At 49.8% G+C, this 21,689-nt stretch overlaps 2 long non-coding RNA genes across 2 annotated transcripts in view; one reads left to right on the forward strand and one right to left on the reverse strand.

Moving 5' to 3' along the window:
• Positions 1–8,182, reverse strand: part of LOC311425694 — a 112,320-nt gene extending 104,138 nt beyond the window's left edge. Inside the window, exon 1 of the long non-coding RNA XR_014686396.1 lies at positions 7,462–8,182. This is a non-coding gene — a long non-coding RNA (uncharacterized lncRNA). The remainder of the gene's footprint in view (positions 1–7,461) is intronic.
• LOC311425697 overlaps positions 1–20,998 on the forward strand; it is a 124,400-nt gene extending 103,402 nt beyond the window's left edge. The window contains exons 2-3 of the long non-coding RNA XR_014686398.1: positions 7,396–8,153; positions 20,349–20,998. This is a non-coding gene — a long non-coding RNA (uncharacterized lncRNA). The remainder of the gene's footprint in view (positions 1–7,395; positions 8,154–20,348) is intronic.
• The last annotated feature ends 691 nt before the right edge of the window (positions 20,999–21,689 follow it).

The raw sequence follows: 21,689 nt of genomic DNA on the forward strand, positions 1-21,689 counted from the left end.
CCCGTCAGCAGCAGGGAGGTGGCAGGGCGGCCCTCTGGGTGCCACAGCTGGCTGGGGGCACTGGGGCTCCACCGGCCCTTCTGACCTGGACCAGCTCTGCTGGCGCTGCCAAGCTGTGCTGCCCGATGCCCGGTGCCATCCCGGTTGTGCTCTGCAGGTGCTGCTGGAAGACGAGCCCTTGGACGTTCTGAACACAGCGGTGCAGCAGCAAGCCATGCTTGCACTTGGCCACTTGAGGTATGTGCCCAGCCCCTGCTCTGGCCCTGGGCCCGGCTTCCAGGCTTCCCCTGTCTAGGCAGCAGCCTGGCAGTGCCGGCCGCGGGGCCGCTGCTCGCCAAGCCTCGGGGCTTCTGGAAGGTGGAAGGCAGCCCCCATGGCAGGGACCGAGGCCCCGCAGTGCTGCGTCCTCCTCCCTGAGGCCCTGAGGCCCTGCTCCGTGACAACGTGACAACGAGGCCCCTTGCTTTCTTTGCAGCTATGTCAAGTCAGCGCTGGAGGGCAGGAAGAAGAGCATCCTGCTCGCCTCTTTCAACAGTGTATTCCTGCTGCCCTCACACGAGCATTTGGAGGGCCCAAGCCGCATCAACTACTTGGAGGTATGTTCTGGGAGAGCTCTTGGAACACCCATCCCTCTGGGTTGATCCCTGGCTGCTCTGTGCTGAGATCTGTGCAGATCCTGGCAGAGGGAGAGGGACTGGAGATCCACTGCCACCCCTTTGTTGTCCTTGCAGACCCTGGACGCCATGGACCGCATGCTGGGCCTATTCATCAGAAATTCTCCTGTCTCCGGCTTCTGGGAGCTGCAGGACATCTTGCAGGTCTGCCACTTGCCAAGAGCGGGGTTCCCAGGGGCGCTTCCTCACCCGGAGGGAATTCAGCATCCACTCCGGAACGGACAGGCCCTACTGCAGTGCCACGCACAGGCAGCACAGGGCAGGAAGGGTGCCCGCCTCCCTTGGGGGAACCGGGGGCTGCCCACTGAGGTCTTCTGGCAGCCCCGTATCCCCTGGCTGCAGACCTTTCCCCTCCACAGACTCCTCCTGTGTTGGAGAAAAGCCTTGCCCATGGCGCTCCTGGGCTTCCTTTGCGTCAACGCAGCGGCAGGAATTGGACCCCTCTTCCGAGGCACTGCACTGGTCACCACTGGTGCTGCTGCTGTCCACCTGCCTCCCTGTCCACGGCGCTTTCCTCCCGAGATCGGAGTGCTGCGGGAGCCCAGCACTGATGCTCCTGCTTTAGCGGGCATCAGCTCCCAGGGCAGACCAGCACTTTCTCCCCTCACAGATTCTGCTGCCCTTTGCCAACTCCCCCAGCGAAGCTATTTGCGAGAGGGCCGTGGGGAGGGCCGCGAAGCTGACCAGCTGGCTAGCCACAAGCTTCTCACCGGAGGTAAGGAGCCACGCACCCCTCCAGCCAGCCCACCTCCCCTTCCCCGCAGACCACATCAGCCTGCAGCTCAGGGGTGCTGCCGAGGCAAGCCCGGCTACAGACCCTCAGCTAGGGCTCAGCCCTGAAGCAAGGGCCTTCAGCCCTCCTTTGCCCATGGACCCCGAGTGGGGGATGTTCCCAGTCCCTGAGAGCACTCTCAGGTGCCAGCTCTACCCCCCGTCCTGTGCAGGCCTCAAGCGCCCAGGGAGCACGGTGGGAGAGCAGGCATGGCCGAGGCTGCTGACTCACCTGGGACCCAGCCCTGGGCACACTCTTGGCTCCAGGACTTTGGCCCCAGCTGCCTCCCACAGCACTTCCCTCCTTGTCTCCCTCGCCCAGGACCACAGCGCCGATGGAGGACCCACGAACGGATGCACAGAGTGCAATGTGCCGCTCCTGGGACAGTTGGTGGGATGGCTCCTCCTTTGCCACACTTGCAAGAACTGGCAGCTACGATGGGAGGCTTTGGATGCCCTTCACTACCTCTTCCGATTCCTCCAGACAAACAGTAAGAGAAGCTGTGTTGGGCTTCCTTCCCCTCCAGACACAGGCACTGCCTGAGGCACTTGCTTCTTTTCCTAAGTAGTGCCATGGAGCGCTCTTGTGGAGACCTCTAGAGCGGTCTTCCTAGAGAGAGGATCCCTGTATGTACCCCTCGTATCCCTGCACTACAGCGCTCCAGCCCTTCGAGCCACCCCCCACACCTCAGTTAGGCCAAGAGCGTTTTAGTTGTGCGATTGCACGCAGGGCTCTCGTTCCTTTGCATGTCCCAGGCTGGGAGCATTTGCATGCGTACCCCTGAGGCACACGTCACCCCTTGCTCTCTTGCCATCTCCGTTGCTCCCATCAGCTGTCTGCCTTTGCTTTCCATCTCTGTCCAACACTGCCTCCCATTCCTGGTGGTGAAATGTTCTCACATCTAAGAAGAATTGGAAGGTTTAGTGAACCACATGCACGGTTTTATGCAGCTCAGATAGCGCTAACATAGTGCTAACATAGGGCTCTGCAGCATCTCCGCCCTCCTCAGCCATTCCTACTCAAAAGCTCTTTTCGCCACTTGGTAAGCCTCCTAACAAAAGTGGCTTGTCCTTGTGAATCTTCTTCTTTTTGTCCCCCTCCACTGCCGTGTTTAGGAAGAACAGCACCAGAAGCTAGTCAACAGCCTCAAGGGAAAGCCGAGGCCGTACCGTGGCTTCCTTCACCCACTACCACGGACATTGCCACGGTAATGAGTTCCTCCCTTCCTGGCACACTTGTCCCAGCAGCAGCAGGAGACTTGTGGGAACACAGGGCTCCGGCATCAGTGCGGCTGGTGTGGCCTCGCTGTTCTGGCCCGCGCGGTCCTGCTGTCCCTGAGTAGGACCTCTCCATAGGCGGTACTCCAGCCTCACAGCAGCAGCTCCTCCTGGCCCTCCTGGCCACCAGCAAGCCCCACATATCTGCAGGGCCAGCACCCTGGGCCCGTGCCTCCAACCCTGGTCCCTCACCCCGAGGGCTCTTCTCAGCCCCCACCACGCAGGGACTGCAGCCCCTGCTTCCTGCTTTCCCATGGGCGCTGCTGCCAGCACGGCCAGGCATCTGTCTCCAGAGCTGCTCTCACCGCTCAGTTCTGCAGCACCATCGGGGCACTTGCTGCAACGTGTCTTACGTCCCTTCCTCCTTGCAGAACTTTGGAAAATACCTCCAGCAGTCTCAGAGGACAGACGTCATCCTCCAGGTCATTGAAGCCCTGAGAGACTCCAACATATACGACAAGCAGGAGGCCGGCAGTGTGCTGGGTATGGCCATCGAAGACCCTGCCTCCTGGCTGACCGACGTAAGTGGCCTGCAGTTGGATTGCCCTGCCCGTTAGCCCATGTCAGGCCCCGCTTCCTCCCTGCCACGTCCAGCCCTCTCAGGCACCTCAGGCAATCCCTGGAAGCCATCCCAGAGCGATGGGAAGGGCAGTTGTGTGAGTAGTGGCTGAAAATACGTCTGCACTCCACTTTTTCGTCTCCAGGTGCCAGAGATCGTGAGGTGCATCTACAGACACGTGGAGTGCATCAACACGGCATCAGCCCGGCGCAGCGTGGACATCCTCATCCTCTGGCTGGCCAACCAGCGGCCAAGGGAGGTGGCCAGCACCCTGCTGCAGATCTCGCCATCATCTGACAGGCATGCCAACCTTCAGGGCTTCTTGTATGGGAGGGGAGGGGACGGGACACATCCGCCTGACACATCCACAGCAAACTGCACGCTGCGTTTCCAGAGCAGGGCCCTCCACGCCGCCATGCTTTCCAGCCGTGGTTCCTTGGCCACAGCCAGGGCAGCCGGAGCTGAGCAAGCCAGCCAGGATCCCTGCCACCACAGGGAACGTCATCTCTGCCCTCTCCTGCTTGCCTGGACAAGGCTCCCAGGGCACCCCAAGGGAGGGGGGCGGCAGGGCCAGGGCTGCAGGACAGCCTGGGGCCTGCAGGGCCTGTGCAGGCCACGGCGCTGGGGCGGAGTGTGCCCTGCTGACTGAGTGCTCCGTCCTTGCAGCGCTGCCCTGGCCATGTGGGAAACCATGTTCTCCCAGAACCAGACGATGGAGAATGTCCTGAGGGAGACACTTGGCGTGCTCCAGGAGCAGAAGCTGCGCAGGCTCCCGGGCTTCATCCCTGACGACAACTGCATCCCTCACTTGGCGGTGAGTTACTGGACGAGGCCTTGCTCCTCTTCAGGGCCGTGTGTGTGCCTCTGCCCATCTACCCCCAAACTGGCAGCTCCTCCAGGACGTCCGTGCGGGAGCAGCAAGCAAAGAAAGGCTGCTGGGTGCTGCCAGGCACAGGGCACTCAGCGGCCCTGCGGCCCTCCACAGCCACAGCTGCCCCAGGACAGGCTGCCTGGCCCCGGGGCCCCTGGTCTGAGGCGCCGGGAGAGCCGGGAGCTGCCTGCAGCCTCTGACAGTCTCTCAATGCTGTGTTCCTTTCAGCTGCTGGCCCACCCAGATGTTGGAGAAGACGACTCGGGGGCCCTGCACCATCTCCAGAGGCTCTTGAAGCATCCCAACCGAGTGACGCACTCGCTGGTGCTCAGCGCTCTCCTCCGAGCGTCAGAGACACCTGTCATGGTGAGTAGGGCACACTACTGTGAAGGCCGGTGGGCCTTTGTCCTGAAGGTATCATGGCCTGCTCCCGGCCAGCTGGGAGGGCTCTGCTCTGCCCGCAGCTCTGTGGCGCAGAAGAAATGGCCAAGAAATGAGCTGGCCATGGAGGGGCCCAGCGGCTCTCTGGGGAGCTTTCCATGCATGCCATGTACCTTTTGGGGCGGGTCCAAAAGGGGGCACAGAGTCTTTGCTCAGCTGCCCTCCTTTTCGTCGTGCTGCCTCTGCGCGAGCAAGATGGCAGCCTGGTGCTCTGGCACCACAGGCTTCTGCCCAGGGTGGCCTTTCATCGTTTCACCAAACGGAAACTCTGTCCTTCCTCCAGGCAAGAAAACTTCCCATGCTGCTGCCAGGCATCATTCAGGGCCTGCAGGTTGCCAGGGCTGACACCAAGATGAAGGCCCTGCTTCTCATCGGAAACGTGATGGACCACGTGAAGAGGAAGCAGGCCAGCTCCATCGCTCTGCAAGTGGCTGGGGACATCCTGCCACTGTTTAACGATGTAAGGCTGCTGCGGGACCTGAGCCCACAAATGGGCACTCTCATGACAGCTGCCCGCCGTGAAGGAGGCCTCTTACGTTCCCTCTAGTGGGGCTGCGTCCTTTCACTGTGGCTACAGATCTGGCCACAGCTCCTTTGAGCACACTCTGATTCTGTAGCACCTCCGTTCACGTCAGCCACCCTAACGCCCCTGCTCACCGCAGGCAGGGAGCAGCTCTTGCTGAAGTCTTCCTCTCTTCCTCCTACCAGGAGTGCAGCCAGCTGCAAGAGCTCTCCATCTGCCTCTACAACAAAGTGATGCAGGCTGCGTTGTGGCGCTACAAGAGGCAGCTGAAGAAGGTCGTGCAGAGGAGCCTGCTCCCACTCTTTTTTCACCTGAGTGACCAGACCCAGAGCGTGGCCAAGGTGCGTATGGCATACCTGACTAGAGGGACTAGCAGACTGACACCACAGGGGTTGCCTGGGTGTCCGGGGCCAGGGCTGAAGGTAATTGGGCACTTGGCATGTGTGTCCCTTCGGGGTGCAGCCGCCTGCGTCACGGAGAATGGGGGCACAGCTCCCCTCCTTCCTTATGCCAAACGCAGTTCACACTCACCCCCCACTGCATTATCCCACCGTGGGCTGGGAAAGGCCTGCAGCCCTGCCAAGAGGTGGGGGCTGCCAGGTCCCCTTCCCTGGGCTCTGGTGCCATCTCAGCCTCTGCTGCTCTGCAGGCCTCCCTGGAAGCCCTTGTCACCGCTGCAAACTTCCTGAAGCAGGAAAAACTCAAGCACCTGGCGCAGACAGAGCAGACCTGGAGGATCGCAGAGTGCTTGGTAAAGACAACAGCTCTCTCCATACCTCAAAACCCCAGCCCCACAGGGCTCGTGGCTGGGAGATGGGGATGGCCTGAGGGGAAGGGGGGGTGTTGGCAGGAGGGAGTGGTCTGTCCAGCTGGGCAGGGTCTGCAAGCCCCGTAACCTTGCGCTCTCTCCAGCTCGTGCAGGACAAGAGAAAGGTGGAGAAATACCTGCAGCAGAGCCTGCCGTACCTGCAGCACACTCAGGTCGCCTTGCGGGAGGCAGCCATCAGATTCATCGGTGAGCCACAGCCCCCAGGGTCCCTCTTTTGTCAGCCTTTGCCAGCCCCAGTGTCCCTAGAGTCCCCCCCGGGACTGGGTCCCCATGCAAGTGGGCCTGGGGGGCACCTTGCAGGCTTCTGACAGCAGCTTTGTGCCTAGGTCTTGCTGCACAGCACTGCAAGGACCAGAGCGAGAAGAAGATCCATGAAATCTGCAGCAGTGAGTGAAGGCAGCGGGGTGTGGGTCCACGACCAATGGGGCAGGGGGCATTCACCTTTTTCAGAGGGAAGGGAGAAAGTTTGTATGGCCAAAAGCTCGGCTGGGGTTGAAGCTGGCCAGTACCGGGGTGGCTAAGAGAAAGGGCTTTTCTGGAGTATGTTAACAGCAAAACACGTCTGTCTACAACTTCCTTGTGACGGGGAGCAGACAGGGAGGCACCGAGCTCTCCTCTCAGGCGACCGGTGATAGGAGGCGAGGGAGTGGCTTAAAGCCGGGTCAGGGGATGTTCAGATCAGATTTTGGGGAAAAGTTCCTCCCTGAGAGGGTGGTTGGGCACTGAAGCAGGCTCCCCAGGCAAGCAGGCATGGTGCCCGAGCTTGTGGGTGTTCAAGAAGCATTTGGACAAAGCTGTTGGATATGTGGTGTTAAGTCCTGTGCCGTCCAGTGTGCAGTCAGGAGTTGGGCTCAGTGATCCCTTCCAACACAGGATAGTTAATGATTCTCTGACTCTAACCCCTTGGTCCCTCTGTGTCTTTGCGGGAAGTGATGGGTGGAGGGGTGGCAGGCTCTGCCCGCAGTCTCTGCAGACAGGTGGGTTTCATTTCTGCTCTGTTGCTCTCCATTGCAGTCCTCCAGCCCTTGCAGAATGACGAGGAGGAAAGTGTTGTGTCTCTGGCCACTCAGACCATCTTCATCCTGACACGTCCAAGGGAGCAGCTGACATCGAGCTGGTGCCGGCGGGCACTGTGCTGCTGCCTCTCCTAAGCCAGGGAGAGGCACAAAACCTTCAAACGCCTGCATTCCATTAAAACTCCAACAACACGTGCAGGGCCGGGGAATCCTTTGCATGGTGTGCTGAGCATTCCAGCCTCTACCATAGTAGGCAGCTGTAAGGGTTTTAGGTGGTGTGGTGGGGAATGGCTTAGGAGAGGTGGCTTGTGGAAAACGGACTCCACAATCCATAAGATTGTAAAGTAGGTGTGTTTATTCAGCGCTGGGCGGCACGGGGGTAGTCCCCCTGTGAGAAACAAAGTTGCTCACAAATACCAAAAACAAATATCAGCTGGTATTTGTTGCAGAAGGCATCGAGGCCGCACCACAGGCCGCAGTTTCTGGCAGTTCTGCAGACGCTGATGATGCTCCTTAGGAACTTCATCTTCAGGTCTTTATCCTGGCAGCCGGGTGTCAGAGAGACCAACGGGGAGTGTGAGAGGGGAGACCCATGGCCGGCAGCAGGACCAAAGCCTCGAGGGGCTCAGGGCTGTGCGGGGCTCCTGGAGGGCGGCAGCTCTGCCTCGCCAGCAGCCCGCCAGCATCCTGGCAGCAGAGCTGCGCGACCCTCAGGAGACACAGGCACAGCCACCATGGCAAGGCCACACCTACCTGTTGCGTGCTGCTGACGAAGGACAGAATGCTGTGCAAGCTCTCCGCTTCTTTCTTGTAGACAGCTAAGCTGTCAGCTTCTAAGAAGGCAGGAGAAGAAGGAGGGTTGTAGAAGTTGCCCCCTTAATTAATTTTCAGAGAGCATTGCATTAATAATAAAAAGGAATTTATTGAGTAAGCAACAGCAAGCAAAACAGCGCTGGGCGGCCGGGGAGTCTCAGCTCCGCCAACGGCGCGCACCTCACCCCCGCCAGAGTCCCTTTTTATATTTTGGTAATTCCGGGATTACGCAACACATCTGGTATATTCTGCGACTGCGCGCACTGTTGCTAGGGGGTCGTCTCTGTCCCTCTGGTGGTCGTGAAGATGAAGGCCATAGTCTTCCTCGGCGTTGTGGTTCAACTTGTTTTTTGTTTTTTTTGGTCATGTTGGGCCAGCGTGAGACAGGAAGGCAGGATGTTGATACACTAGTTTAGCAACTTATCAGGAGGTGGTTACATGAGCTTTGCAACAGTGTCTTTGAACAAAAGAGGCAGCTGAGATGCAGAAGGAGAGAAGGGGAGGGCCTTCTCTTTTTTGTTACATTAAGCAAAAGAATTTTCATAGCGTCTAGCCAAGTACTATACAGCTCCTTACTTCAGCAGGGAGCTTTTGCAACTCCCGCTCCTCAAACGGAACTCCTTGTTTTTATAATACAAAAGACAATGAACAAACATTTATTGTGTATTACATAAGCTGTCAGCTTCTAAGAAGGCAGGAGAAGAAGGAGGGTTGTAGAGGGTGGCCAAAGGCAGGAGGGAGGAGAGGAAGGAGCTCTGGCCTCCCTCCAGCCCCGTGCTTGCTCCCTTGGCACAACCTCCCTGGGGGTGTCCGGGGGCTGGGCTGCCATGCTGGTCCTGACGCTGAGCAGGGTGCTCTTGCTGCCCCCCTGCTCCCTAGCCCCAGCCCTGCTCCCCCTGACGGGAGCCCTCGCTCACCGTTCAACAGCAGCTCCATGACGTGCTCATGGTGTTCAGTGGGAGCTGTGTTCTCCTGACGAGCCTCGGGCTCCACCCAGGCCAGCATGGGGCTTCTGGGTGGTCGTCTCTCCCCCATCCTGCGGGCTGAGGGTAGAGAAGAGGCAATCTCACAGAAATGGCTCGGCACTGAGTGAAGACGCGGGCTATGCTCGGGGACTGCTCCGCAGCCTCGTGCTCCTGATTAAGGAGGTATTGGGGAGGCATTGGGGAGGCAAGAACAATCCCCAGACATGGACTGTATATCTCGAAACAAGACACTGGAACTCATGATAAGGAAGCGGCAGACGGACAGAGAAACAAATGTAAGGACTATAAATCTCGAAACTGGACATTGGAATTCATTATAAAGATACAACAAATGGGAGAATTAGCAACAACCAGCTCTTGCAATTAAGAAACATGCCAATTCAGCAGATTCCTGACCAAAGGTGAAAAGTACACTGTGAGGAAGACTCGGGGTCTTCCTCCCAAAGACCCCTGCCCACGTCCCAAAGACCCCTGCCCACAATTCTTGGAAGGCTCTGCGCAGGCGCAAGGTGCCAAAAGACTAATTAGCATGAGAAGCGAGGGAAGGCGGGGATAGGTAATGCATATGTATAGGTGCTTGTAGAATATTGATAGAATATTGTATAAATTCAAGACTGCTTTCTGCTTTGAGTATGCACGATAGGTGGAGAGATCCCCCGTGCATCCAGCACTGCAATAAAGAATATACCACTTAAAGGAATTTCGGCTTCGATCTTTGAATCAATCTGGCACCCCAGATGGGACAACCTCTCTGCCGGACCGCAGGACCCGCTGGGAACAGGACTCCCTAGGGTACCCCCGGGATTTCCCGGAGGGACTCCTCGACTCACCAGATCACTGCGGAGGCAGACAAGGATCCCATCATTGTAAGTGAGTATGTTCTTTATTCTGGTTTGGTTTTCTGGTAGACCGGTCATCTGGAACTGTCTGTAAGTCAGAATGTGATCTTCTGCGAGGCAGTGTTTGGTATATACTCTGTGGTTAGCACCATAAGTATATGTTTGGGGACCTTAAGGAAGGAGCTCGCTTTAAGGTCCATCTGGAATTGTGTTGTCTATTTCGGTTTTCTGACTCATGGAGTATGGTATTTAACTCTGGTTATTTTTACTGCGATTTTGGCTATTTTCCTGGTGGTAATAGTAGGTTCGTGGCATTGTTATAAGAAAGATATCGTTACGGTGTTACACAGTTCGGTTTTCTGACTTATCGCATGTGGAATTTGACTCTGACTATTGTTATTGTGATTTTGGCAATATTGCTGGTAATAGTAGTTTTGTGACATCGCTACTGAAAGATAATGCGTGCCCGTATTTTTGTGAGTGATACGTTTTGTGATATGCTTTTGTAAGTAACATGTGTATTCTGAAAGTGTAAACTGGAAAATGGGGGGGCAAACAAGCAGTGAAATTTTAAAGAAAAGTGTGTTAGGATGTGTTTTAAGTCACTGGAAGGATATTGGAGGATCTGCCGGTGGAAGTGTGAACAGGAAAACATTGATAAAATATCGTAATCAGTGGTGGCCGCTTTATAAGCTGGAATGTGGAGAAAAGTGGCCCCTAAATGGAACTTTAAACTATAATATTTTGCTACAGTTAATGTTGTTTTTTTGAGAAGCAGAACAGGATGAAATGTTGTATACTGATGTTTCAGCATCTTGGTGGGAAAAGGTACGGAATTAAGTTGGCCCCTGACTGAACCTTTGATGTTGGCATTAGAGAAGTACAGGCTGGAGAAAGATAAAGGAAGTGTTAAAAGGGTTGTTGAAAGTGTTAAAGGTGTTTGAAGTTGAATGAGCAGGGAAAGAGGATGTAGGAATGTTAATAGTTCTGCCTCTGCCAGAGGCAGAGATCTTAAAATCACGGGTGTTAGCCCTTTCGGGCAAAGGGACCATGATGGGTCCCAGAGAGTTGTCACAGAAACAGAAAAGCAGTTAACTCTTAAAACAACCTGAGTTCATGTGCGAGCTCAGATTGCCGATGGGACCGCTCAGGGAACTGTGGACAATTGCATTCCCCTGACCGACCCCCGCTAAGACCCAAATCATCCTGAAAATTATGAACGGTTAAGTAAATACTAAAACCTGGATGAATTGGGAATTGAGAATATGCTTCCAACAAGGTCTAAAAGAAACCCCTATAGAATTTTTAGACCAACTCTGAAATGTAATGAAAATAAATAAATAAATAAATAAAACAAAACGGTTTGGACCTGGCTTCGGAGGACAAATTGACTAGCCTTTTCCTAGGGTAATTGACCCCTGATTTCAACAGGAATAATGGGGACCTGGGGAATCTACCCTAGCGGATCCTCCACTGGTTATAATGAAGCTAGGGGAGGAATGGAAGTGAAATTTCTTATTGATATGGGGCAACATATTCAGTTCTAAATCAAGCATTAATGCCTTCACAGAATTATTATGTTAGGGTAAAAGATGTGTCATGGTTTAACCCGGCCGGCAGCTAAACACCACACAGCCGTTTGCTCACCCTCCACCTCCCTCTCTGGGACGAGGGAGAGAAATGGAAAGTGAAGCCCGTGAGTTGAGATAAAGACAGTTTAATAAGACAGGAAAATAATAATAATAATAATAATAATAATAATAATAATAATAATAATAATAATAATAATAATAATAATACAATGATGATAATAGTACCACTACTAATAATGTGTACAAACAAGTGATGCACAATGCAATTGCTCACCACCCGCTGACCGATGCCCAGCCTAACCCCAAGCAGTCTGGCCCCCTCCCCCCGGCTAGCCACCCCTATGTATTGTTTAGCCTGACGTCAGATGGTATGGAATACTCCTTTGGCTGGTTTGGGTCACCTGTCCTGGGTCTGTCCCCTCCCAGCTCTTACTGCACCCCCAGCCTGCCTGTTGGCAGTACAGGGCAAAAGGCTGAGATGTCCTTGGCTTGGTATAAGCACTGCTCTTTAACAATTAAAACATCGGGGTGTTATCAGCACTCTTCTCATCCTAAGCCAAAACATAGCATTCTACCAGCTACTAGGAAGAAAATTAACTCTGTTCTAACTGAAACCAGGACAAGGTGTAACCGAAAAGGCTTATTTTTGTGAACCTTTGAAGTACAAGTTAGGGAAACAATGGGGCATACACAGATTTTTATATATGCCTAGCTCCTCATGGGCACTCTTAGGTAGAGATTTATTAGAGCAAGTAGGAGCAGAAATTGTCTTTGAAAAAGGGAAAATGGAATTAAGTATAGGAGAAGAACTAACAAATGTGTTAAGCTTGGCACTAATACAAACTGACCCTAAAAGTGAAATACCTTTAGAGATCACAGATCAAGTATGTCCAGGAGTTTGGGCTACTGAAACCCCTGAAAGAGCTAAAAATGTGACCTTAATAATTATTAAATTAAAGCCAGGAGAGAAACCCGTTAAGGATAAGTAATATCCTTTGAGGATAGAAGATAGGAAAGGAATTAAAGAGATAATTAATAAATTTTTACAGTATAGATTATTGATTGAATGCGAATCAGAATACAATGCACCCATATTGCCAATTAAAAAGGCAGATGAAAAAGCTATAGGCTAGTTCAGGATTTGAGGGCCATAAATAAAATCACTGAGGATATACATCCAGTAGTGGCAAACCCTTATACTTTGCTGACTAAATTAAAGAATAGTCAAGCCTGGTTTACCGTGCTGGATTTAAAAGATGCCTTCTTCTGCCTAGGCTTAGCCACAGAAAGCCAAAACCTATTCGCCTTTGAATGGGAAAATCCCGATTCAGGCAGAAAGACGCAGCTTACGTGGACATTACTACCTCAAGGATTCAAGAATAGCCCCACTATTTTTGGAAACCAATTAGCAAGGGAACTCAAAACATGGATGCCTCCGGACACTGAAGGTGCTTTGTTACAATGTGTAGATGATCTCTTAATAGCTACCGAGACTAAAGGGAGTTGTATTCAATGGACTATAAGTCGTCTCAATTTTCTGGGTTTAAATGGATATCAAGTCTCTTGACAGAAAGTCCAGCTGGCTCAACAAAGTGTGACCTATCTGGGATTTGAAATTTCGGAAGGACAACGAGAACTAGGAACTGAACATAAGGAAGTCATTTGCCAGACTCCAGAACCTCAAATGGTAAAGGAGCTACAAACCTTTTTAGGAATGACAGGTTGGTGTCGCCTTTGGATTTATAATTATGGACTATTGGTAAAGCCTCTATGTGAATTGATAAAGATTAACCAGTCAAAGTTAGTCTGGACTGGAGAAGCACAAAAAGTCTTTAAACAACTTAAACAAGAATTGATGATTTTGAAATATCAAGCAATATTGGTAGAACAGGACAACGTGGAAATTGTGATAACTAATATTGTGAATCTAGCCTCTTTTCTTAGTGATGCTCCGGCACAGCCTGTGATTCACGATTGTTTAGAAACTATAGAGACTGTGTATTCCAGCTGACCAGACCTTAAGGAGGAGCCCATGGAAGATGCGGAAGAAACTTGGTTCACGGATGGGAGCAGTTTTGTTATGCAAAGACAATGTAAAGCTGGATATGCTATAACAACTACTCAGCAGGTAATCGAGTCTAAGCCTTTACCCCCTGGAACATCAGCTCAAAAGGCGGAGATAGTTGCTCTCACGAGAGCATTGGAACTGGCAGCAGGAAAAAGGGTAAATATTTGGACAGATTCTAAATATACATTCGGCGTGGTACATGCTCATGGAGCAATTTGGAAAGAACATGGATTGCTGACCGCTCAGTGAAAACACAAAGTATGCTGAAGAAATTTTAAAATTGTTAGAGGCTGTAAAACAACCAGAAAAGGTAGCTATCATGCATTGTCAGGGACACCAAAAGGGGAACACCGATTTTGAAATTGGAAATCGATTGGCAGAGGCTAAGCAGGCAGCTGAAATAACTGAGGTGAAGGCATTGTCTTTGATACCAGACGGTAAAATCCAAACTATATCCAAATTATACAAAAGAAGACTTAAAATTAATTGAAGATTTGAAAGGTAAAATGAAACCAGATGGATGAGTATATTTAAAAGATAACCACATAGTAATACCCTCTAGTTTGACATGGCCCATAGTTCTTACAGAACACAATAAAACGCATTGGGGAGCTGGCACACTGCATAAGAGCCTGAGTCAGACATTAGTGGGACGATATGATAAAACAAGTAACTCAACAATGTAGCATTTGCTTACACAATAACCCCAATACCAAGAATAGAATAAAATTTGGAATAATCGGTAAAGGAAATTATTCGGGGCAACAGTGGCAAATTGATTTTTCAGAACTCCCTAGAAAAGGGGGATATCATTATTACTGGTTCTGACTGACACGTTTTCAGGAAGGCCTGAAGCCTTTCCCTGTCGAACAAACAAAGCAAGAGAAGTGGTTAAAGTCTTGTTAAATGAAATAATACCATGCTTTGGGATTCTAGTAGCAATGTCTTCTGATAGAGTTTCACATTTTTGTGCACAAGTGGTAGAACAGATAAGTAAGATTCTAAAGATAGATTGGCAACTGCATACTCCTTATAGACCACAGGCAAGTGGACAGGTAGAAAAAATGAACCATTTAATTAAACAATAAATAGCTAAAATTGGATAAGAAGCTAATTTGTCATGGCCTCAATCCCTCCCTTTAGCATTACTTGGAATTAGAGTTAAACCTAGAATAAAAGGGAATTTGAGTCCCTTCAAAATCTTATATGGAAGGCCATAGCAATTTCTATTTAGTGGAGAGGACCTAACGCAGTTAGGATCAGAATATTTATATGCTTATATAACTGAACTTCAGAAACAATTAAATAAAGTACATAAATTTGTTTTAGGGACCAGGGCTAGAGGGTTGGATCAACCAATCCACCCCTTTAAGCTCGGGAATTATATATATATAAAGACTTTTTCAGGACAACCCCTACAGGAAAAATGGAAGGAAAGTGGATGGGACCATACCAAGTATTACTGACAACACACACCGCCATTAAGATTAAGAAGCAAGCAGCTTGGATCCACAATTCAAGGGTGAAGAAGGTCCCGGCGAGGATATAGACCACCACTCCAATTGGACCAACAAAATTACGGTTTTCCAGATCCTAATGATTGCAGGGGTGCAGTTCTCGGATTCAGGGTGGGCAACTTGGGATGAGAACTTACACCTGACCTTAATACAAACAATTTCTCAAGTAACTAATAAGACAAACTGTTGGGTATGCACCCATCTGCCACAGCATGGGAATAAGGGTGTATCGTTAATCAGGATTCCCTTGCCTGCAAACTTATCTTGGACTAATTTGTGGGAAAACACATCTTGGGGTCGAAAATATTAAGCAGTTTTGGAACTAGAAGTGAGTAGCTTCATGCCGTTAGAATCCTATTATGTATGTGTACAAAGGTGTAACCCGCCTAAGGGTATAGGAAAACAGCATTGTATAAATACGGATACTACTTATGTGGGAAATCAGACATCTTGTAATTGAACAATTGATATTAGTACGACTAGCGGCTGGGCAAATTCAACCAGCTGGACGGTTCCAGAAGGAAAAGGGTGGTATTGGCTATGCAATGATACAGCCTGTAAGGTCTTGCCTGAGAATTGGAAGGGAACTTGCACTCTTGGAGCGGTAGTCCCCAATATGACAGTACATGATGTAGTGCCTCGAGGTTACCTGAGAAATCATATCCGGAGAATCAGATGAAAAATTAACAATACATTGGTAGAGAGACACACCCCTTTTCATAGTTTTGTGTGATGGTTTATCACATGGTTAGGAGTGAGTGAATTGGAAAAGGCAATAGTTAATATTTCTGCAATTATAGAGAAGTTAGAAAACAAAATTCTGTATGCTATAAAGGCTCAACAAGAAGAGATATCTAGTTTATCACAGGTAGTATTACAAAATCGGATGACCCTAGACTTGTTACTGGCCACTCAAGGGGGAGTCTGTACAGTAATGTTGCGAGGACATTTGTTGTCGACAGAAAGAAGACACAGACGCTCAATATGAGTGATCAGTGAACTTCGATTTATTGGATAGCTCAGTCGTCTTTTATCTAATTCAATATAATTAGCTCATACATATTGCAAAAGTTAAGCTCATGATTGGTTAGTGCATTTCTCTATTTTATCAGCTAGTTTCTCACTCCCATCAACCGAAATAACACAGTTAGTACTTTCCCAAACCTCCAACGGATATCGTGTCCTTGTGCCTGATTAGCTCCCAGACGTTACGTACTTTCTCAGACTCATATGAGCTGCGTTCGATACTTTCTTAACTCACGACCTCCTAGCTGCTCAACATGCACATGACCTACTTCACTTAACCATTCCTCCACAATTCCCCCGTTCTTAATTTGGGCTACAAATGCCTTTTCAGTGAGTTGTTCAAGCTTCCTAGATAAGCAGTTAAAGACTACCCGCGCAGCAATTATAATCAACATAATTATAAGCAAAAGGCGAAGTCCCTCTTTGATTAAGTAAAAAACCCATCCCCCTGCATTTCCAAAGACAGATTTAAGCCAATCATCAAACCAATTATTCTGTATCGTAATTTTTTTGTGTATGATCCCTTAGCCATTTCAATTGATTGTGAATTGATTGACCATGACCAGAGAGATTAAAGCAACACATTCCTTCTACATCTTCACATCCATGTCCTTGCGCTAAAAGCAAAAATCAATTGCAGCCCTATTTTGTAACACAGCATGCCTAAGACTATCCATATCTTGTGCCATTTCGGTAATAATCTCAGTTGTTACATTTGATTGTTTAACAGCCCAACAAGCAAGCTTATTAATGCTAGTCAAAGCATGTGCAGTTCCTACAGTCAGAAAAAGATCCATTAAGCAGAGTAATACTGGCAGAATATGGTGCTAACATTTCACTCGGTTCCTTTGGATCCCCTATTGGGACCCCAAACAAGCATGTTCTGAAAGGGTACATAACATAACACAACTATACAACTTAACCCTAATAACACTACAATTACTGTAAGCACTTAATGGTAACACAATTAATAGTAAGTAACACAACTTAATAGTAACACACTTAAACCTAATCACTCGATAGTGATCAAAGGCTGTTCTTGACAGTCCTTGAGGTGTCACAACCCACGTCATTGTCAGAATAATTATCAGGAACCTCTTCCTGGTTGTCTTCGGCGTGTGCAGATTCTAAAGCTGCTTCAGTCCACTTTGCAGTGATCCACTGGGTACCTGTTTCCGGCACCATTTCAAAATCTCTATAACATTTTATAGCATTTTTGCAAGTAACCCTTTAACCACATTTATCACAGTACTACATGCAATGATGATTGACACCACAGCGAACAGAATCTTTAATCCCCCTTTGACTAATCCCAGTAACCATCTATGCATTGTTTCAAACAAATCAGTGAACCATTGATTGAAAGGATTGATACCATATTGACTCTTTCTCATGTGCTCTTTCAAGAAAGTAATGGATTTGTGAATTGACTCATTATGATCAAAAAGTTTTAAACAGTACGTTCCCTTAAGTTTCTCCAAGTGGCTACTTCACACAATGACTCCATACTTGTGAAACATGATTTTGCTCGACCAGTACTCATTTCCTATGATTTCAGCCTGTACTATGGCAATAAATGGGCTCTCACTAACACAGTACACAGCACACTTGCACACCCAGAGCACACTTGCACACCCAGAGCACAATTGTACACTCAGAGCACAATTGTACACTCAGAGGCCTCTGGCACATCTCACTCTCAATCATACCACAACCTCAATCATACCACAAGAATATAATTTAGAATGATAAGCAAACAATACGTGCGGCCAATATAATTTAGAATCATAACCAAACAAACAAGTATTGTCTCTCATTGTGTTCCTCCTGAAGTGACTTGCAACACTTTGTTTTAAAACTTTACCCTTACACAAATACTTTCAACACAAAATACCTGGACATTTAAGAATAACACATACAATTATTAACACTCCAGTTAGTATCTCTTTTGCATTGCAAGGTAAACCTCTTATAAAAAGAATGCCAGAGAGAAGCAGCACAGCCGCTGCTGCTTCCATCAGACAGGCTGCAGGGTCCTGATGTCCGTCCCTCTTCTCTGTGCCGACTCGCCTCACGGTGAGCTCCAAGTGCAGCGCTGCTCGTGGCGGTGACTGAGGGGGGGGAGGCTCCCATTGCCCCGTAGCCCCCTGAGGCAGCGTTATCATTCTCACTGAAGGCGGCAGTGGGCAATCCCCAGCTCCAGCACTTCCCGGCAATCCCAGTTGCTCTGTAACGGCAGCAGCGACTCTCTGCTCAGCCTGATGTATAACTAAGGCGTTAGTGACTGCTCTCCAAGGCTTCAATAACTTTTCAGCAGCCTTATTTTCATCAAACAATTTGTCCCCAAATTTACGCCACACTGTTTGTTCAAAAACTGTATCAGGATTGATAAAACAACCCTGCGCTACTCCATATGCTAATAATCCTGGTAAATCCTTTTTGCAGTCTATAAGCTGCGTGCTCCGCTTTTCTAAAAAGCATTTGAGCAAATCATACGCCGCTTGTCTCTCCATACCTTTATATACGTCGGTACCGTTGCAGCCTTTGCAAAGACCTCGGCGGCGCTTTCCGGCAGGACCCTCTATAGGCTCATCCCGGGTGCGAGGACTCCCTTTCCGAGCTCCGGGTGCGGGGATTCCAAGTTTTCATCCCTTTCACCTTTCAGACCTCGGGTGCGGGGATTCAGCAATTTTTCATCCTTTTCACCTCCTGAGCTGCGTTGCAGGACCAGTTCCCGTATTCCGTCCAACCGTGGCTCGCAGGTTCAACTCCAGCGGAGTCCCTGTTCCCGTTCAGATTGGTCCCTGTTCGGGCGCCATTTGTTGCGAGGACATTTGTTGTCGACGGAAGGAAGACACAGACGCTCAATATGAGTGATCAGTGAACTTCGATTTATTGGATAGCTCAGTCGTCTTTTATCTAATTCAATATAATTAGCTCATACATATTGCAAAAGTTAAGCTCATGATTGGTTAGTGCATTTCTCTATTTTATCAGCTAGTTTCTCACTCCCATCAACCGAAATAACACAGTTAGTACTTTCCCAAACCTCCAACGGATATCGTGTCCTTGTGCCTGATTAGCTCCCAGACGTTACGTACTTTCTCAGACTCATATGAGCTGCGTTCGATACTTTCTTAACTCACGACCTCCTAGCTGCTCAACATGCACATGACCTACTTCACTTAACCATTCCTCCACACAGTAATAAACACAAGTTGTTGTATGTATGTAGAGCAGAGTGGAAGGATCTCTACCGACCTGGAAGAAATATGGAAGCAGACAAGGATCCTACATGAGATCAGTAAAGATGATCTTTCATGGAGTTTTAGTGAAATATGGAATAAGTTAACCTCCTGGTTGCCCAATTTCCAATGGTTGAAACAAGTATTCATTGCTCTAATCGTATTAGTAGTGTTAGGAATATTTGTGTGCATGTTGTTTAGATGCCTGCTTTGTTGTGTTACTGTAAATAATGAAAGTATCTGATGCAAAAGAATTTGCATGGGAAAAGAAAAGGGGGGATTGATTAAGGAGGTATTGGGGAGGTATTGGGGAGGCAAGAACAATCCCCAGACATGGACTGTATATCTCGAAACAAGACACTGGAACTCATGATAAGGAAGCGGCAGACGGACAGAGAAACGAATGTAAGGACTATAAATCTCGAAACTGGACATTGGAATTCATTATAAAGATACAACAAATGGGAGAATTAGCAACAACCAGCTCTTGCAATTAAGAAATATGCCAATTCAGCAGATTCCTGACCAAAGGTGAAAAGTACACTGTGAGGAAGACTCGGGGTCTTCCTCCCAAAGACCCCTGCCCACGTCCCAAAGACCCCTGCCCACAATTCTTGGAAGGCTCTGCGCAGGCGCAAGGTGCCAAAAGACTAATTGGCATGAGAAGCGAGGGAAGGCGGGGATAGGTAATGCATATGTATAGGTGCTTGTAGAATATTGATAGAATATTGTATAAATTCAAGACTGCTTTCTGCTTTGAGTATGCACGATAGGTGGAGAGATCCCCCGTGCATCCAGCACTGCAATAAAGAATATACCACTTAAAGGAATTTCGGCTTCGATCTTTGAATCACTCCTGCCCTGTCCCGTGCAAATTACCTAAAGCGAGAAGCCGTGGGCCCCTTCCCAAGGTCAGTCTCCCACGAAGACTGAGAGCCTGTCTTAAGAAACTGGCAGAAACTGGTCCTGCGTGTTATAAGTTGCCCCCTTAATTAATTTTCAGAGAGCATTGCATTAATAATAGAAAGGAATTTATTGAGTAAGCAACAGCAAGCAAAACAGCGCTGGGCGGCCGGGGAGTCTCGGCTCCACCAACGGCGCGCACCTCATCCCCCCCCACGGTCCCTTTTTATATCTTGGTGATTTCAGGATTACGCAGCACATCCTGGTATATTCTGCGACTGCGCGCGCTGTTGCTAGGGGGTCGTCTCTGTCCCTCTGGTGGTCGTGAAGATGAAGGCCGTAGTCTTCCTCAGCATTGTGGTTCAACTTCTTTCTTTATTTGGTCATGTTGGCCCAGCGTGAGACAGGAAGGCAAGATGTTGATACACTAGTTTAACAACTTATCAGGAGATGGTTACATGAGCTTTGCAGCAGTGGTTTTTTAACAAAAGAGGCTACTGAGATGCAGAAGGAGAGAAGGGGAGGGGGTTCTCTATTTTGTTACATTAAGCAAAAGAATTTTCATAGTGTCTAGCAAAGCATTATACAGCTCCTTACTTCAACAGGGAGTTTTCACAACTCCCGTTCCTCAAACAGAACTCCTTGTTTTTATAATACAAAAGACAATGAACAAACATTTATTGTGTATTACACTGCAGATGGACAAGAGCCAAGGAGCAACTGAGTCTGCGCAGAGACAAGAGGTCAAGGAGCAGTGACAAGGAAGAGTCACCAACCTTCATCCCCACGACCCCCGACGACCACCACCAAGACACACTGCGCAAGCGCAGATGGGAGGAGTTTCCAGCAATGACTGCTTGGGACTCATTTTAAGACGAAGCGGGGACAGGCTATGAATAGGTACGGGCGCGTTGTGAAACTTCAGGCCTACGTAACTCTTTGCTGCAGATAAGCAAGGCAAGTTGCCACGTCGGGTGCGCACGTCTTTGGTGGGACTATCCCCTGCTCTGCCCTGTGCTGAATAAACATTCGTACTTTACAATCCTACTGACTGGGGAGTCAATGGGGACGCCTTGGGGGGTCTCATTTGGGGCCGGGGTCACTGGTAAAGGTCAAGAAGAGGTCAGGGGCCGGGGGTCAGGCTCGCAGAGCGGGACCAGGCCCCGTCTCCATGGCGACCGCTCTGCTCCGGCCCCCACAATGCGCCCCGCGCCGCTGCCCACTCAGAATCGGGTCCGGCTGTGATTGACAGCGGAGAGGCGTGACCACAGAAGGGCCGAAGGGGCGGGACCACAGGAGGCTCCTCCACGAATCGGACCGCGGGGGCCCCGGCGAGGGGCGGGCCGTGCGGTCCAATGGGACCCCCCCCCGCTCGGGGGGAGGAGGTGGAAGAGGGTGGATGAGGGGGGAAGGTGCTTTTGGTTTCTTTCCTTTGTTTCTCACTTCTCTATTATCCTTTGACGTAGGCAAAGCAGAGACGCTTAACGCCTTCTTTGCCTCTGTCTTCAATGCCGATGATGGGCTTCGGGACCCAGGGTGCCCTGAGCTGGAGGACCGGGACGGTGGGGATGACAAACTCCCAACTGACCCTGAACGTGTGCGGGATTTGCTACTCCACCTGGATCCCTACAAGTCCATGGGTCCGGATGGGATTCATCCCCGGGTGCTGAAAGAGCTGGCGGATGTCATCGCGGAACCTCTATCAATTATTTTTCAACGATCCTGGGAATTTGGAGAG

This window comes from Aythya ferina (genome assembly GCF_964211825.1).
Source record: "Aythya ferina genome assembly, chromosome: 33".
In the NCBI taxonomy this organism is placed as follows: Eukaryota; Metazoa; Chordata; class Aves; order Anseriformes; family Anatidae; genus Aythya; species Aythya ferina.